Here is a 20,264-nt window from a genome sequence, read left to right on the forward strand (position 1 = left end):
CAATTTATCGATATGGTTAATACCCTGTCGTGATACTTGTCTCTAACAAGTGCTAGAAAGGCGTTGTTTAAAATACATGGGTCAAGTTGATCGACTTGGTAGTATTAGCGTTAATCATTCGAGTGGCAAGGACCGATATGTACATACATATATCGTTCCTCCATACACTTGCAAAAGGGGCCAAGAGCGATATATCGTTGCTCGAAATTACAAGTGTAACTATGTATATGTGAGAAAGAGAAAAAAACTGAAAGGATTCATTTTAACAGACAATAAATTATGTTTATTTACAAATAACATTCAAGTTCAAGGTTTTGTGAAAATATTTTCTTTATACAAATTTATTCTTTGTTAAACCTATAACGTTTTATTAATATACATTTTTCTTTATAATCATCATACAGACGACGCTTTAATTGAACATACATACAAGCAACGGTTATTACTTGACCGCGGTCATACGCAAGAGAATGTATTGCTAGATCGATCGTATCGAAAGTGTTATACGTAGCTACATTCGCGTTGAAAGTTCAACAACGTAGCGAATATTGCTCTCGATTGCTATGCATGCGATTCTTTAATTAATACATGGATATTAATGAATATTAAATCAGCGAACCAATATGTCTGGGAACGGCTCGAGACGTTGACAAATTATTACCGCGAAGCGCTTAAAATTAGATCAGCTGAACGAGCGCAGAGCTCCCCTCGACTCATTAATCTAAATCGATATTGTAGTCGGGTTTATGTTGTGCAATTTGTTGCCAAGACTTGTACACACCGGCTACTCGTTCGAATATTCCGAGTAATATCAACGGACTTGCTTCGAATTACTGGAACTAGCCGAGAAAACAGTCCCTCCGCGTGTCTTTGAAAAAGGAGGCTTGAGTTTAATTACCGTCACTCGAGCGTTGAGCCGTTGAGCCGTTGAGCCGGTGAGCCTGACCGTCTTGGTACTTTCAAACGTTATCTGGTTGTAAAAAGGTGGACTTGGTGTATATAATTACGCGTAAATCGTTCTGGCTTTGATAAAACAGGGCGTTGTTGTCGTGGACCTGTTTCGAAACGGTAACGCGTTTCCTTCAGAAATGGGATACTCCACGAGCCAACAACTGAGAGAATTGGGAGAGGAGGGATAGAATTTTATATGAAATTAAAAGGATTTTTTGTAGCTCCCAAGTTTTATGTATCATATTCCAACTACTACAAGTCAACTCAAATATAATAAATATAAATATAATAAATAAAATAAAATTTTTATTATTCAAGCACCGTTTAATTAATCATTATCCAAGTAGTTTCGTCTAAGCCTTAGACTCTAAGGAATAAAATTCTGAAGGAAACCGAGTAGCGTGATGGCTTACGAGCCGCAAAATGATTGATGAAGACATTAACGAGAACATTAAGGAATCTCACGACAAAAATAAAGAAGCAGATAAAAGGAATGTATGTGTTCTCGATACTAACATCTCCGGTCATTTCGTAGAACTCGCTGCTTTAGAAACAAGCCTTACATGGTACGAAAGACAGCAAGTAAGCAGTTCTACCGAAATAGCCATGTAAAGAAAAATACGGAAACTAGCAGAAAAGACTAGTACGGAAGAGAAGGAAAACGACTAAATTATCGTTATTAATTTTCCTTTGTTTCGTATAAAAAATATGTATCGTAATAAATAATCTTTCATTAATTGTACACTCTTCTCCCACACTAATTTGTATAATCAAGAAGCCCTGTAATATTAATCACTATTCAAATATAAATTATATTCTGGTTCTCTTCATTCTCTCACGATTAATATCATAAATCGAGGATAGATGAAAAAAAAGAGAATAGAAGAGTTCGCGAAGATAGAAAGTATTAGGGAAACTAGATTTGTTCGAAGCTACTAATCACGGTCCATGCAAAACGACCGACACAGGAAGGAAATTAGCCAAGCGTTTCGTGAAAATAAAGCGTGTCATCTATCTATCGCTTTCTAGGACTTGTGACGAATTTTGTTTCGCGACCCATGTCGCTAATTAAGCGCTTTCACCGTTGTTCGCCAAAGTGTAGCGATTTCTCTCGCGTTCAGAGCGAACTAAGCTCGCTAGCTCAACGATATTAAAGCATAACCAGCGTGTCCGCGTAGTTGTTCGAGGAAATGTTGCTATTTCTGTTCATTAATCTCCTTTGTTACGTAACGATCCCGTGAAACACATTTTGGAAACGTGTGGTAGATCGAAACTAACCTTAACGAGTAAACAACTATCGAGAAATCTGTTCTGTAGTCGATGCCGACGCCGACGTGTCGAATCTAAGAAATTCGATAAATTAAATAATCGATAAAGTGTCGTAGCGAACCAATTAAAAATGTCGTGTAACCGATTCGTGCGTGCACATGATGCAGCACGACCAATAATTTCGATCTATGCGTATTAATTTCGAGCAACAAGCGCGGTCAGAAGTGACAAGCTGGCCACGTCGAAACGAGTAACAAGATCTACGAGCGCCTCGACCGGCCTCCTTCTGCATTCCTCGCGTGTTAATTTTCAGCAGACCCTAAGCGTATATCGTATTAAGTAATCCTCTTTTCATTCCGCGTATGTTAATTTTCCTGAACGGGAATGCACGTCGCGCGACGATAAAGTTCTCGTGTGTCGCAACACGAATTTATCGGCGATCCAGATAAAACGGCCACGATTTATCGATTACTTCATTAACGGCAACAACTCGACTTTCTAATGACTCTTAACGAGAGCCTAGCCACGATATAATGGCCTTATCCGCGAGGATGTGTGTGGAAAATGAACGTACGGGCAGGTAGACGCGCGGGATCGAGTCCACGGGTCACCGTGGATCGATGTAACGAGTAATCGTTTTTACACCTCTGATAACCATTTCTCAAACACGCTCGAATCGCCATGAGCGCGTATGCTAGCTGCCGTATTCGTTCTAAACAACTTGAAAAACCAGTTAAAACGAGTGATTGAATATTTGGGTAACTTTGCGGATAGATCGATTGCGAAAGTTATTTTCACACTTCACAGACAAGCTCAAACCACATTGCACGAGTGTCAACTGGTCGATTCGGAAGTCTTTAATGCAGTTCATTTTCAACTATTTCTACTGTGATGGAATAATTGACTAGTTTTAAAGACACTTATTTTCACTAAATACAACAATATTTTACGCGGACTTGAATTGAATAATACATGAAACAATTGTATATAATTCATATGTTTCATAGTATAATCAACTTTACACCTGCAACCATTTGTGAAACACGAGTTTTTCTCTCATACTAGTACATTCTCCGACTGTATAAGAGTTTCCACACATGGAAAACACCGCAACGGCCAGTATTAATCTCTAAAAAGCTGCAAGGGGTATTTTTAAGACCTTCCATCTCTGGATATTCGTAATTTACAGCAACGTCATTGCAGAGTTGTTTGCAGAAAAACACTCGTTATTAACTCTTTCACGAACGATGATGTGACATTTTTCACGAACGGAGCCTCTGACGTAGCGCTGCGCCTTTTTATAAGCTAAAACTGGAAGGCTTTGATGCAGTTGCCGTATCCATTGTTATGCATCTATCTTAAGACACAAAGCACGTTCGACGTGTGAATGGCTTTGTTTATGCAACAGTCGATCACTTTTTCTTTTATCTTCGACTCTGAACGATATACGCCAACGGATAAGAGTGAATCCAAAACTTTGTCTTTCTTCTACAAAACTATAGATTCTATAGAGTGTAGATACTGTATAGTCAGTTAACAGACAAGTGTTAACAAAGGACATGCATAGAAACATGATTAAACAGATGTATCGCGCACCTCGTACTTTCACTTGTTCCCTTAAGAAGAGGACAATGCGAGTTTCAATGGAAAACACTTATGATACCTTTTGAACCCATACTCATAAATGGCTGGATATCTACTTTCTTAACTCCACGTGGAAATATTTCATCTTTCACGACGAAACTAAGTGAAAGTGTGCGCACATTTTGCAACGAGATGGCGCAGAGTGCAAAGGGTGAAAATTACTGGAGTTAGTTCAATTGAAGACTGTTGACAAGAATCTATAAAGAATTTTTCTAAAAATACCTATCTTTTTCAAGACGTTGCAATCTCATACCCGTTTAATCTATCGCCTCACAGAAAACAAACTCGATTATTGAAACGTCCATCCTGCAACACCTCTCGAGTAATTCGGTTTCAAGAGGTTCCATCCGCGATTTTTCGTCTATCCAGTTTTACCTGGTTGGATGGCGAGGATCGCCGCCGCGCCGGTCCCCGGCGTGAAAACATGAAAACGGCACGGGGCAAAAGTCGTAAAAAGAAGGCTCCGAGAGGATGGCTCGTATTTCATGCATGGGAACCATCCTCGATAATTTACTCATACGGCTGTGCGTACAAGCGACCCACGGACCGTTCGCGACGAGGCCCCCGCGCCGTGCCGCGCCGCGCCGCGCCGCGCCGTGGAAAATTTACTCGCTCGCGAGCAAGGGATCCCAGGAACGATTCACAAAGCGCCGTACCCTGCGAGGAAATAATGCGCAGAAGGAAGGATGATCTCCCCCGTTCGGCGCAAGAAACGTTCCACGAGCCTGCTGGCCGGGAAAGAATCCTGAAAAGATCCGCTCGCCTGGCTTTCATGCAGGAATACAGAGAAGACGTGCTCCTCCTTCCATTCATTGGCTGGTTCTGAAAAGCGCTAGGCGGATCCTCGAGCCTCGAATAATAAATCCCCAGCGTATCGAGAGGTGGCCTTCGCGGTACGACATAGATTCGAAGCACTCGTTATTCGTCGGCGAACGCCTCCTGCATCGAGCAGATACGAATGTCCGTCTCGCGATAAAGAGGAACCCGAATAATACGCTCTGTATGAATTGCGCGTCGTTTTTTGCTGGCTATTGTTCGACTAGGTAGGTCTTTCATAGATATGCGATCCCATAAGTATAGCAATGACGACCCTGTTTGTGAAATAAACTTCTATTCCTGCGGTAGACACTCGGGAGCGTTTGCAGCCTTGGTGTCCACACTTCAGGACGATATCGAGTTGATTTCTACAATAGTACATAGTACCACTAATCGAACAGAAATCCAATTAAATCTGTCGCTAATTACCAAGCAGTAGATGCGATGAAACATGAAACCATAAAAAAAGTAATGGTGCAATTATTTTAGAAACAGATCTCTTGTATTTAATTTCTCGGAGAGATTTCCAAGAAACTTCTTGCACCGAGGCTTAAATAAAGCGTAAACAAAGATTCGCAGATGGAGTAGATCCCACAGGATTTCGACTTAATCGGATAAGCGTCGAGCGATAAGGATCGTTTTCGCGGCGAAGTTAAGTTTCCTGTCTGTTGGAAATTCCAAGGAAAATGGGTCGAGCTTTGAAGACGCGGGCTCCGGCGCGGGCGTCTACTGCACGCAAATTGAAGCCTTTCAAAGCGACCTACCGTGAAAACTCTCGCGCAGCCGAGAAACAACAAATCTTCGTCTAACCGAAGCTCGGTAACGATCTCGACCGTACGAGCGCCAACGTTGGAATAAAGGGAGCCGAAATAACTATGGACCGCCTATTTTCGTACCGTGACCCATCAGCTGCTGAAACCGTTGAACCTTTTGAACATGGTCGAGACCTACCATGCGGGATTTCCCAGGCCAAAATTAAACGTGTATCGCAAGACAATCGAGCTTCCTGTTTATTATCGATCTACGTACGCTCTCGGTGGCCACCGTTCGATTTCCAGGAAGAATTAACAGGTCGTGTGCAAACGGAAACGAGCACGATTGATCGTCTTTCGCGGTTTCTAAGAAAACGTGCTCCAAGTGAGTGGCAACCATTTTTTCACGTGAGCCTTGGGCAGAGAGGAGCCCCGTTAACTTGGACAGCTTAATGGCTTAATGGGTTGGAACAGTTTGTATGACAAACGAAGGGGGCTCGAATGACAGCCCGTGGAATCTCGCTTTGAATGAACGGAGGCACGACTCTAAATAAGAATAAAGAAATGTGTAACAAGTATGTAATTAGTCATGGAACTCGAGTGGAACTGGGATAATACGTCATCGTTTCTACCTGCTCGAGAATAACGATAAATTTTGTTTTTTTTCGACTGACTATGAAAGCAAATTAATTAAAAGGATATTCGAATGGTACAGTTTATAGCAAAATCGTCATATTATCTAAGAATTGCTGTCAGGAACTTGATTTTTCAGAAAGATGGATTTGTACCATTTCGTAATGAACGACTCGATTCGACTCGACTCGACTCGACTCGACTCCCTCATGAATACGTTTAATTTATTCGAATATTACACCAACCATGAAAATATAAAGATTATTTTCCTAACTCGAGGCGATGCAACTCGAGTATTGCATGATCCTATGACCGACCTACCGCAAATGCTGACCGTGACAGCTGCGAATTCGTTGCCTCTCTATCCGGACACGTACGGATTCCAGGCTTTTGGAATTCTTTGAAAAAGCAATGCTGTCTTACCAAACAGTTTCCACCGACGGTTATTACTGCCGATGAGTATTTTGAAAATAAACCTTGCGTAGGCGGTAGGAATTTCGGAATTCGCGAAACTGCATTCTTTTGCTATATCCGACAGACCAAACAATCCCACGAAACACGTTCTCATACCGTGAATTCCGTCAGTCGGATTGGAATATACGAATGTGTGTGTCTTCGAATAATATTTACAAGATTAATCATAGGAAGATTAAGGTGAATCCAGTTGGAGAATCTTGGAGATGTGCTATTCCTTGCAAAGTATTTCCAACATATTCATTTACGAGTATATAATGTCATTTATTAGTATTATTTAAGAATCGTTACCGAGTTTCTGATATTTTTTCCTCCTCATAATTATAATTATATAATTAAAATAATAAAAATATAAAATTGGTTACTTTGCAATACTGTATTACCCACTCTTAAAAGGTTAAGTATAAATATATGGATTTTATCGTTTGATATACTACAGAGCAATAAAATGTTTCTTTATTTCTTGCCAAAAGTCGAATTTGCAAGATGTTTGGCTCCAAGGACACGCGCTTGTCGAACACAGGTCAATTTAAATAGCCATTAAGATAATAATAAGACACAGTGGCCTCGGCCAAGTGCTTTAACTGCAGAAGGCATTCAGAAGGTTAACAAAGAATGAATCGTTACAATGAAAATGCATTGTATGCAAAACGAAATCGGTGATTTCTTGGAAACAACTGTTGAAATATTGAAGAGGCAACACACTGACACTCTTAAGCTAGAAACATATATCGTACGCTACTTGTGTCGATCGTCGAGGTCGGATTCATCGTTAACCTTTTAACGGCTGGGAAATTTTAGTTAAAATCGACCTATTAATAAATTCAATGAATTTCTTATGTGGAGTCCAGTCCTGAACCTGACTGCTGGTCGATATATCGGCCACTCCCCCCGTTAAAAAGTTAACGATTCGTTGTGCCGTGACACGTCTCATGGTATATTAGATTTGTTCGTGGGATAACATCCAAGACCCACAGAACGTGGAAAGCTTCCGGAGAATAACAAACGAGACGGGGTAATTTCTATTTGTTTCGCTATCGCTTAGCACGGTAAAAATTCATTGGTGGTATGTTTATCTAACGTGTTTAGCTCGTTAGACGGTGTCTGGTTAAAATGTTACACGAGAGGTTCGATATTTGCTGGTTTTTCGTTTACCTAAACGCAGAGAAACCAGATCTATCCAGGTTTTGTCAGATATACCAGCTGGGAAAGCTGGATGGTGGGAGGTTCACGTTTACGAGACGATCCTAAGAGACGGTAGAAATCCGTATTAGGAGAAAATCCAACGATCGCGTCAGAAGCGCGTATAAGGTATCGATTCATAACCGGTCGAGCTGGCCGGCGCGCGCCCGCGGCACAGACATTGTTTAGAACTTGACTTTTCTGTCTAGGGCTTGAAAAAGAGAAAGAAATGTTTAATTCGAAATATTTCTCGAAAACTTTTAGGCAACGATGGAAATATCTGAGTTATGGAAGACTAAAGACAGTCACCTATTGATTCACGAAGGAACACGCGATCGAATGCGAACGACATAAAATAAATGTAGTATTCGAGACGAGTGAAACCGAAACCGCGAGGTATAGCTAGTATAGTAGAATTTCGAGCAGTGTGCCAAAAATGTACAAAGGAAAAAAAGAACCGTAGGAGAAATGACCGATAATCGAATCGTCCGAGAAAAGGGAGGCCTTCATAACGGCTCGGGGGACTCGTTTTCTCCCTCGTTGGTAATCCTTTTTTTCCGTCGTCTCTTCGTCAATTTATCGGGCGCTCCTCTAAACGACCTTGCCGGAGTGGAAGGACGATCGAAACGACTCCCGGAATGCATCCGCTCGTGACCTTCTTCTTGGATGCACCGGTACCGCGGCGGCGGCGGTGGCGGCGGTGGCGGTGGTGGCGGCGCGGTGGCGGCGCTGATGCATACATGCACCTGCAACGGGTTTCGGCGTAACCGGTCGTAGACTTTAGGACTTTCACCTGATATCGACGTACAACGATCCCAGCTAAAGGCAAACCAGCGGCATCTTAACGGAACCATAATGCCGGATCATCCTGGCTATCCGGTCCACCGTCGAATTCCTCGAATGTTGACGACATTGGGATTAACATTCTTGGATCATTATCGACGAAGAATGATACTTACGTCGGATACCAAGGAAACGTGTAAACGGTACGTTCCGCGAGAGGTTTGTCTAGTGTAGAGCTTGGAAAATATTTCTACTTTTTGCTTTTTAATATTTCATTAATTTTTATTATGTATTTGAAACCTGTTTAACTCTTCTTGTAGGCAAAAAGATGTCCACCTTCCTTAATATCAACTATATATTTTCAATTATTCAGAACTAACATGTTTTTACTAACAGTTACCACGTGTTTTAATCTTAGTTTATAATATTCCTATATTTATAATTCCTTGAAAGATTGTACAATCGAATTATTCTTATTAAAATATGAATTGGTCCCACTGCTAAAATACGTATTTATCTAGTAAGTTATATTTGTTGTAAATGTATCTATATATCGTAATGTAATAATACGTAGAAGCCTTTCAACTCGCTGTCGGAGTACGTTCCTTGTTTTCCGCTACTTTCTAGCCATGTACTTATTTTCATCGGATTCATCGGATAGCCAATGATCGTTTGGAAATTAGAATGATGAAAGGCATCGTTTAATTTGCATGCATCGTATAATAAATTGCTCTTCCATTTACAACAACTACGTTGACACACTTTCACGCTTCATTCAGTTAATAATTTTCCGATCTGTGTTTCCGATAGCCGCGCGACACCACGTGCGCTTTCGCGGTTTCCTGGTTTCTTCGAGATCGTTCAAGTGCAATTTTCATAATCTTCGCTGGATACTTTCTCTCCACCCTTTGTATGATGAGTCGCGTAACCGTGTGCAGAAATAAAGGCATTCGTCCTAAACGATAGTGCCGGTAATTTTTCAATTTTGTGTCTTCGATTGTAGATTGAAAGGGTCTGAAAGGGTTAAATCCTCGGTCCCATAAATCACCTTATCAAGCTCCTTGTTCAAAAGAAACCACCAAACATGTTTAAATCCCAGAGCAGAGCGTGGCGAGTATGCCTTTTCCGCAGTTCAGAGAATGGGTTAAGCAAGACCGTTAATGAGTTGGCTAAACAGCCATGGCAATTATCCTGCGTGGCTAGAGTTGCATCCTGCGGGGCGCAGCCAGTCCGTACGCGCTGAGAGCGTCGTTTACGCGGTATCGAACGGAACACGCCGACTTATAAATCATTTCTTGCCTCAATCTGGGATGGATCGCTTCTCACGGGGCGACCATTAGGCGTTTTGTTTGATCGGGGCTGGCTCGTTCCTTCTTTTCTCTTCGGGAACCCCTGGCGCAGCCAAGACGACTTTCCGCTCACGTTTTCCAGCTGCTGCTGGGACACGCCATCCTTCGCGGATTCCCGGTACGGAGCGCGTCCGTGTGGTGGTCCTAGGGCTTGTGCACTTGGTGAGGTCCCAGGATGGCGCATCTTTCCCAACGGTCGCTCCCGCTCTGGAAACTCGTTTTGACGCGCGCTGCAGGACACTGCGCTCGCCCGACACACTTTTCTTGCGGACGGTGTCGCTCGAGTGTTGATCGCTTGTTGTTCAACCAGTTCGGGACACGTTGCCCCTTTTTTCCTCACGATTCTAACAAGTTGGACGCGACAAGATATTACCGATGATTTACCGGCCGCGTAATGCAGACTGAATGTTGAGAGGGCTTTTCAAACTAGGCCGTTAATCAGCTATTCTTTTGGATTTTTTTTCTTTGAATTTATACAAAATTTTTGATATCGAGTATTGCACACGTATTTATTCATGTTTCGAGGATGTACATCATTTATTTTTTATGGAAGTAATCAATATTAAGCGTAACGTTTGTGATCTCGCTCGGGCCCTTTATGTAAAACTATCTTTATGCCACTGATCGCCACTGTGTTAAAAATCAAGACATTTCTATACAGCTTAAGTTAGGTTAAGGAATTGGGTTGTTCCGTTTCATATATTAATATTTAAACTTATTTAATTTACTACATAGTTTCCATTAGAATCCAACAGCTATCCAAGTAAACTCTAGTTGCTATATTAGTTTTTTTCTTCAAGAGTGTCCAAGCTCCAGCTATAATCTAACCTGTACGTACTAAAATATCCAATCCCCTCAGGACCAACTAGCTATCAATTAACTCAGTAGTACTTAAATATTTAAAGAGCAGGAGCCTTGAGCTTAAAAACATACATATATACATACATATTTATAGAGAGAGAGAGCGAGAGCGAGAGCGAGAGAGAGAGAGAGAGAGAGAGGGGGGGGGGAGTAATAACATTATGAATGTTCTAAGAGTTACATTAGCATAGATCTAACGTGTCTGGATCAGTTCATGAAACAGCCATGGTGGTGATTATGAAATGGTTGTGTGGTAGAATGACTGTATATAAATTCAATTATCGAACTGTAGGAAACGTTCGATTAGCATACTCGTTTTAAAAAATTCTACGTAAATCGATCTAGGTACCGGTCGCTTTCGAGATATCTCGTTAATATTACCACGTGCTGTATCCGTAAATTAAGATTCTCGATAGCTACTGCTTGTCTTCCAGTTCTTCCCAATCCTAGATAGGAAACTTCTACCGGACAATGTCGGAAGCGACTGGTCAGTTTGTATCGAGTTGAAAACCCCAAAACCAGTTAATTTTCTTCTTTTTTCAGAAATAGACAGAAATAAGAGTAAAAAAAAAAAAAAAAAAAATAACGATCCTCGTCTAGCTATATCTTTGCTGGTGAAACCTGTTAATGACCAGTTGCCTGCTCATGAACCTGACTCGGATACATCTACCTGCCCGACTTCAAGTTTCTACCTGTCGATCACTATGTCGTCCTGAAACTTCCCTCGGATTCTTCTTTCAACTTCGACTCGAATAGTAGCTGGGATAAAGCATCATACTGCAGTGATAGCAGGCTAAGTTTGAAGTACCATCCAAGTACTCAATCTTCGTTATTTCGGATTACATGTCGATGTTACGTATTCAACTTTTAAATACTAGTTAAATCTTTAGTGAAACGACTTTACTGTTTTTCTTTTCATTCTTTTCATTAGTTATTCCTTAAAATGTTTATTTTTTTCTCTTTTCTTTTTCGTTTTCTCTTTGTTTCTCTACCCTCGATGCTTTTAATTTAAATTCGGTCCTCCTCATGCTCTCGATCGCGTAACGTTCGAGCAACGCATCCGGTAGCGCCTTGGTATCTCTTCTTGTTCGTTTCTCTACACATGTTCGACGTAATATGTAGTTAGGTTCGACATACGACCGCTCGTGTTCTACCGGGCGTATTGTGTAAAAGAGCAAAGAGAGAGGCGGCCCTCGGTTGCACGGACACCGTTTACAGATATTTTATGATTTATCGTCGTCCTTGCCGGCTCAGAAATTCCTCGCTAGATTTTTTCACGCCGCTCGACGCGACACGCACGCACTCGACCGATACGTTTGCTCGTTCACCGAGGTGCGTGTGCACGACCGGATCGGTTAGTTTGCGCCAATGTTTATTTATTCGGCCGCCACGGTGCACGCGTGTGATTTTGCGAGCGTTCAGTCGGGATTCTGGTTTATTTGCGTGAAAAATCAACGTTTTTCGTCAAGTCAACATTTATTCTACCAATCAACAAGCACATGAATTTTAATCAAATTTAAATCCACAATGCAATCTATGAAATAAAATTAAACGAATCGTCGTTTCCATTTCATGATGTTCATGTTTCCAAGTTAGGACATACCGATCCTGATGTGTTTACTTATGCAACGCGTTGAAATTCCTCGAAATTGCATGCTACGACGATAACACGTTTTCATAATTAATTCCACAGACATTTCTTCCTCGTGTTTCCGTCCGTGACGCTTCATGTACGCGTAACCGCGCGTTGTGATTACGAATAATGAGTACGAATCTCTTTAACAGGCAATTAGCTGCAGATTCTACGTGCACGGTGTTTCAATCATCCTCTGTTGTGCTTTTGAAAATGTCTTCCTGTGTCTACGCGATTTCACCGACTTGGTGATTACTGCATTCAGGGAGCACCTGTTGCGAGGTAGATATTTTATTAACTTGGATAGTGATCGATCGAAAACCCCAGGTATACCGGCAGTAAACATATCCAGGCAGAATTTGAAAAATTGACAGAATTTGTTCTGTATTCTAGATTTCTCGACTTTCATTCATGTTTAGAGAATTTTCGTTTCGACTTGTGTCCTTAATGTTTGCAGGTATATAATCAGCTACGCGTTTCTCTTGTCATTCACAAATGTCTGTTTCGGTCCATTCCATATATTCGATCACCACGGGCACCGCCGCGCCGCGCCACGCCACGCCGTGCTAATATGTATTTCCAACCTACTGTTCGTAATCTACTTTCTACTGGTTCGCAACATAATTCCCGTAACTTTTCTTTATTTTGCTCTGCCGTTAAAAGGTACACGGAAAATATGTATCGTTCCATGTACACCATGTTCCAGTTGCCCGACGAATGATCCACAAGCTCGATCCGTGCAATTATTCGTTGCCCGCTGTTTCCAGCGAAAGACGCGCGGCGGTCGTGTGGTTATTTAAATGCAAACGAGTGTAAAGATAAGACTCGAGGGGGGCAAGCTGGAACAAGAGGTGGAAATGCAAGAGGCGAGGACACGAAGGAAAGCAGGTTCAGCAGTTCGGGCCTTGTTGAGGACGAGTTCAAGGCCAGACGGAGCATTGGTCACAGAGCGTGGATCCTCCGGTGCGCGCCGCGCCGTGCCGCGCCGGGTGGATCCAGAGAAATCGTCGAGATCACGACGCAACGATACGAATGCCTTTGTGGCTGAGCTTGTCTGCCATATGGCGCAAGTTTGCGCGTGCAACTACCACCGATAAAAATACATACACGTGTGTGTCTCCGTACAGATAACATCGGATCGATCGTTCTTGTGCTCGACGCACTGCCAAGTTTCATTTCAATCGAAAACAGTTTTTAAATCGTAGGAATTGTTTACGCTGACCAGGTATGCGTTTAACGTGACTATTTATAGTATGATTTTTCTATGGAGAATTTTGAACGAGTCGAGAGAGTAGTGTTTGGACCAGGAATTGTTAAATCGAGGTAAACCATCTATGAGAGTTCTTTTCGTAATTAAATTCTCTATGAAATGGACTTGTATCGATAGTGTTTTAATTACTTATTCTTTCCTTATTTGGCAATTTCAAGTGTTTCTTGGATAATTTTTTAAAAATATGAACCGATTATTTAAATCTTGATATCCTGCAATGGCAATGGCTCAATTGATAGTCATTCGAACGAACCTCAACTATCTCTTTGAATGTTTAATTTCTCCATAAGCCTATCGTGATTGGGCAGTGACATTCTTTCAAGCAACGGTTTAGGAAAAATGTGTAATAAAAATTGTTTACATATATCTGAATGCGTACATGAAGAAATCGAGTAAAATTTTGCCCGTCCTACGCTTTACAGTTTCCCTGTAATAAAATCCTAATACCATTCTTTGAATTCGTTTATCCATAATGCCCCTTCAGTCTAGGCATGCGAAATGTCAAGGATAATTTGTTGAGATTCCAGCGGGCGGTTTTGCACAATTGTCTTCCGGCACGGCCGCGGCGCGGTGAAATTGTCGATCGACGACATTCGAACCATCGTTTCTGATCGTAATCATCGATTGTTCTGGTATCGACACAAAACCGCACGATCGTAAAAGGAATTTCTGCTCCGAGGGGATACTTTTCTCGATCACACCCAATCCCTCTCTCGCAGCCCGTCCAAGAGACGTTCACTTCACCTCTCTTGTCCCTCTCTGGTATACACGCCACGACATTTCGCCTGTATCATTTTTCCTTTCGTCTCCCATCAAAAGTTCACGCGACTGCCTAAGCAATGTCTCTCCCCCTTGCGAAATAATACGACGTTGAAAGAAGAAATATCTTTCGCGGACGTGTGGCTAGATTGTTCACGCACCAGACTATTGCGAAAGAACCACCGATGGCACGAACGCGTACTTTTCTTAGGAACGAAACGATCATTTTCCCAATACACTGGTACAGCACCTGACGCGAAACGTACAAGATTTTCATTACTCACTGTACTATTAGTTCATCTGGAGATCGCTTTCGTCGATGCAACAACGCGACCAGCTCCTTCTTTCGAGTAATTGGAATTCGTATTGCTTTACTCACCTGGAACAGAGAAAGGGAAACGAGAAGATTAGTACAGCGTTTTTCGTTTATTAGGTATTGTAAATATTCGTTTTTTTGTAAGAACATATTACGAAACCAGTAAAAACCTATCTTATACGGCGATTGCTTCTTTTTGGTCCAGATGCCGAGGCTGTATCCAGGCCACTGGCATTTTTTCAAATGAAACAATGGGATTATGCATGGATAGATTCAACCTTGAATGATCGTGTGTTATAGGTCTGGGTTAGACTACAGAGCATTATCGGTCTGTAACGGTTTAGCTGTCTCAGCCTGTATAGCGTCGATGGCGCTCTCGATACCTGCCAATAAAAATCCGGAACTCTAAACTATTAAACTGACAGTGTTTGCGTTACAGGTCGCTTTCTAAATTTGTAATCGCGTCGAGCTCGTTAGCGCAATCGATTTAGCCACCGCTTACCAGATTTGTGGCTCGAAAAAAAAGCCCAAACACGGAATTGCCTGAAAAGGTCGAGACTTGACAGAAGCCAATTACGAGAAGGATAAGAGGACACACCCACGGAGGAAACAGCAGCGGGATTAACGAGTAAACACCGACATTTCGTTCTGGCGGGCCCCTGCGGGCAACCCATCGCATTGTTTCGCGAAATCGCGACGAATCGGTTGAACACGTAAACGCAATAAATTTCAGCCACGATTGCACGGCAATTGTTTCGAGAACGGCCAATTTGGCCCGCAAAGCGACGCCGCGCCGGCAACAATAACAGTAATGATCATGGGCTATGATCGTCGCGATCGTGCATATAGGGTGATTCTAGGAACTAGGAGAACTGGTACAATGCTCTTTTCTACGAGTCGATGAAGAAATTGAGTTAGATTTAATAATAACGTGCTTTTCTCATCGCTGTGCCCCATTGGTGTTAATACTAATTTTTAGAATCCTTCCGTATCTTCTTCTATTGGTACTACATATTATTGACACTCTGATATCTAACTGATAAGTTAATGTTTCAGACTAGACTTTGGATTTTCAAACATGAATGCATAGTGTATTATTTATTTATCTCTAATATAGACTCTTTTCCATGTAAAAATAATAGTATTATTTAGTGCACTATGAACCATATGTTGAAAACAAAAGTTAACAATTTATATAAATTTCAACTGCTTCTGAAAATAGTCCTTTCATAGAATCCTTAAAAGCTTTCATCCTTACCTAGAATAGAGCTTCAAGATGTCCCAGTTCCTCGAATCAGCCTGTACATACACGAGGTCTACTCGAGATCCTAAACATGCTCCATCGATTTCCCGGTAACGATCTCGAAATTACGTGTTTCTCTCCGTACAATATCACGAATTTGCTCCAAAGGCTGTCTAGTTAGCGTGCAAACAACGCGTTAAAACTAATTCGTGGTTATCTTAGAAACGGGAGACCTTGACACGAATAAAGCGAGATAATAACGCATCACAGACTTGCACGTTTATTTTCCTCCGTGGATACTTAACGGGAACTCTGATTTGGTTCTTAATCCCCGTTGTTCCGCCGAGGGATACTGTACACAACTTCGTATGATTAAAGATGACATTTTAATTGCTCCATCCCGGGTTGCAATTTGCATATCGTGGTAAACTGTCAGTTGAAAGGTCGTACGTTGCACGTGACATAACCTGTTGCGTTATGTTGCGCCCTTTGAATTTATAACGAATGAGAATGTTCAAGAATACTTTCTGAAAGCATCGTCGAGAGTCGAGAGTACAGAGAGTACAGAGAGTACAGAGAGTACAGAAAGTACAGGGTAATCTGATAGGAAAACTTGTTATTGAATTTTTTGCTACTTCAAGAAATATTTACTTGGTCCACTTTTACTTAAGTAAACTGAAACAAGTCTCGTTGAATGAAAGGTGCGAGTCGGTTGTAACTCGAGGTAAAGGAAGAAAAATGACCTCTTTCGTATTATTCATGGAAAAGTAGGAAAATTCTGTTTCGCGTTCAGCTGATATATAGAAGAATTAAGAATGAAATAGGAGCTTTGTGGAATATGTCAGAGTCAGTGATCTTTGCGATATGCGGTAAGGAAAGAGAACGAACGTAATCGGGGAGTGAACGATAGAGGAGTGGCGTTTATCCACTCGAGAGGAAACGCAAGGACGCGACACCGCACCTACACGTGCCGATACGTATCCTTGGAGTACGAGCAATCAGCATACATGTATGTTTCCGGTGTCGTACGTCGATGATTGCTCAAACTGTATATTCAAGACCGCTAGTTCCAGGACAATTTTGAAATTTTTTCAAATACAATTTGACAGAAAACATTTGTATATTCTTGTTTCTTAAGGTTTCCAAACATCAATTTTTTTTTTACTCAAAACAAAATACCTCTTTTTGAGCAGACATCTCGTTGAAATTTTTCTCCCTGCCCCCTGTTCCCTAAAACTAATTTTCTAAAAAAAATGCTTAACGATTCAAGTGAAAATGACCTCACACAAACTTTAAATAGGACCAAAGCAGAATGAAATTTTAGAATTTTATCGTGACGTTTCAAGTCACGTCGAGAACCCTCTCGAGGGCTAAATAAAATAATCACCGAAAGTGGAGTAGTAGGAGAGTGGAAGTGGTAGGCAGCAGATTTAAGATACCAATGCTTCTCACTTTGAATTCAATTGAAAACAATTCTTTGTACAATTTGTAACTGCTGTCGAACAAGAGAAATTATATCGCAGACTTGACTGAAGGCTCATGACAAGCTGTTATGCAGTAGCTAGCCTAATCGCGTGTAACTACACGGCCAAGTTCTAATGAAAAATATCGGAGAGTTAGTTTCCATACGGCTACTCGATCGTGCGGAACAACTTTTCAGGCGATAATGAAACTCCGAAGTTGCTTGAGAACTAGTTGACATTTCGCAGGTGTATCTCGAATTCGGTACGATAATAGTCTACCCATCGATGATCATATGCATCACATATATGTATATCCCATTTCCAAGAGAGAGGATGTTTTACATACATTTTCGATTTACTATCTATAGTATTATCTATTATATAATAGTATCTGCACGTGTATAATTGTATTTTGCATTCAATTTTCCAACAGATTGAATTTCCTCCAACGAAACCTCCTTATCCATCAACTTTTCACCATCGAAACAGTCCAGTTCGAAGACATAGCAAAGTAAATGGTAGGCGCCGACTGTTTACGGTGAAGCAGAACGTTCAGCCACGATCGTCGGAAAAATGCGTTCAAGATTTACATCAAAAGCGACAGGCCTCGACCAGGAATGACAACATTCATCGAAGAAGCCCGACACAAAAGAATTCGAAAAATCGATGGACATCGACACGTCTCGGGAGCGTTGCCGCAGAACTCGCATAATACGGCAATTACGGTCGTCCAGGCTGGCGCCAACCGGCGCTCGAAGGGCGTACACGTGCAACTACCACACAGCTTAAAGCCGCGTGCATACTGGAGCAAGAAATCAAGAATGCAACTGGTGCGTTGAGAAATCTACCTCTCTAAAGACCGAATGACCGTATTTTAGGAATAGTGAAAACAAGGTTCTGCCTTAGTTTGAGGTCTTAAAAAATGAGTAATATTGCACACTAGTTTTTTTAACTATTGTTGAGCATGTCAAATTTTCTATTTTATACATAAATTTGTTCATGTTTTATCCAAGCTATAGGAATTTTACAAGTATAAATGATTCGAAGCACTAATTCGAGAAAATTAGAGAATTTTTGCTTCTATCGAAAAATAATAATTCATGCCCTAAACATTTAATTCTTATGTATTAGTTACCGTTTCGTTTTCATTTAATCGATTATTCTACAACAGCTTCTGAGTATTTTAACTGAATTAAATATTCAAGACATTTCTCTAGCAAATAAGTAAATAAAACAAATATAAATATACGATCTCTTACTGAAACAATTTTCTTGTAAATTAATAACCGCTGTTTTACAAAGATACCATAACAGAAACTACACAGATAATTCTATTAAGAATGCCTCTTTGCAAAATTGCAATGAAACTCACATACATAGTTGTATCATACATAAAACATAGTACAATTGAATCAAGACTGAGATTTGTTTGGTCCAGTTAGGTATACGTAGCCCTTAAGCGCCTGTTATTGTCGCAACTGCTAAGAGTACCTAAGCACGATCCAGAATTATTGCGCTAACGGGGCCGGGCTCGCAAGAAGTGCGTCCTTACGAAAGGCTTGTCACCATCGTGTATATATTTACACACAGCCGTGGGAAAACGATACCCGTACGGGCGTAGAAACGACGATAATCGAGTAACATTGCAGAGATTGCTGCATCCCGATTCGGTCGACTCGTAACAACCACCATCGTGCCTTCGGCATCGTCGATCGTAGATCGCATACCTCCAGCACTCGATGCTGCCGTGACTCCAAGTTTGCGCACAAGGTAAATCCGTCCTGTTCGGTTACGATTACATTCTTCGATGCATGGACACTGCTATCGAACCGAACACATCGACATTTTTTAGGAAACGAAGCGCTAAGAAGCTCGGTACATAGAGTCTATACGGCCGAATTCTGTACAATGCTGTTCATTTATAACGAATCACGCTACGTGGTGCCATTTTTACAAGTTCTTGTCTAAACGTTCATCGAATCTGATCAACTCGACTCTCTATCAGTCGTTTTTATTTTATTGGGCTCTCTGGGAAGTCTCACAAGTGCCGATTTTTGGTAGGTGGTACAGGTCTGAATATATCGGAATATGGTAGCTATGTAATTCGATAAATATATATCAAAATTCAAATGTGCTTTTGAATTTTTCTGAAAAATTCACACGAACTTTCTGGACAACTGGACAATACGAGTACATGCATTTATAAAAAGACAGCGTTGACAGCGATGCTTGTGGTAATTTTTGTTTGTTACGTGGAGTTTAACAGTTTGATTTTAAGAGAGGCTTGCAAGTGACTGTAACTATGTTTCAATCCGTCAACTAATCCAATTGCCAGTGAACATTCTAGAGTTTTTAGAAGAAACAGTCAAGTTGAAAAACGTTGATGAGAGCACCGTGCACTCCTTCTTCGAATTTGTTAATTGGCGAAGCTATCTGCCGACAATTTCGAAGCTGATTCTGGTAGCCACAGATTAATAGGATGCACGTACGTGTGCACGTGCTGATTCACTCGACGTGTACCTGCAAGTATGGATGCTCGTTCGAGAGATTGTTAAGTACACGTGACATGGGAAGGAGCCTCGGGGCAATCGAGCAGCTCCAGGAACGAACGGTTGCACTGGTACCCGTTGTCGTTGCGTAATTCCGAACACGATGGGAGAATAATTCATGCTTTAAGCGAACTCGAAGAAAGCCTATTTCCTAAGTAGACCACGGTCACTCTAACACATTGTTTCCTTAGCTTCTTGTGAAACGCCTGCTGAAACGATTCAATAAACATATTGTATAAATATCAATTCTTCGCCAAGGAAGATGCAAGGACTTTCCGTCATTCAAACAGATCTCTCAGCAGCCTAATTTTCAGCAA

The 20,264-nt window shown here is 41.3% G+C and overlaps 1 protein-coding gene across 2 annotated transcripts in view; it reads right to left on the reverse strand.

Moving 5' to 3' along the window:
- The window catches only part of LOC128890785 (serine-rich adhesin for platelets), a 133,110-nt gene that overhangs the window by 72,799 nt on the left and 40,047 nt on the right, over positions 1 to 20,264 (reverse strand). The gene's annotated exons all lie outside the window — the stretch shown is intronic.

This window comes from Hylaeus anthracinus, unplaced genomic scaffold (genome assembly GCF_026225885.1).
Source record: "Hylaeus anthracinus isolate JK02 unplaced genomic scaffold, UHH_iyHylAnth1.0_haploid 12001, whole genome shotgun sequence".
In the NCBI taxonomy this organism is placed as follows: domain Eukaryota; kingdom Metazoa; phylum Arthropoda; class Insecta; order Hymenoptera; family Colletidae; genus Hylaeus; species Hylaeus anthracinus.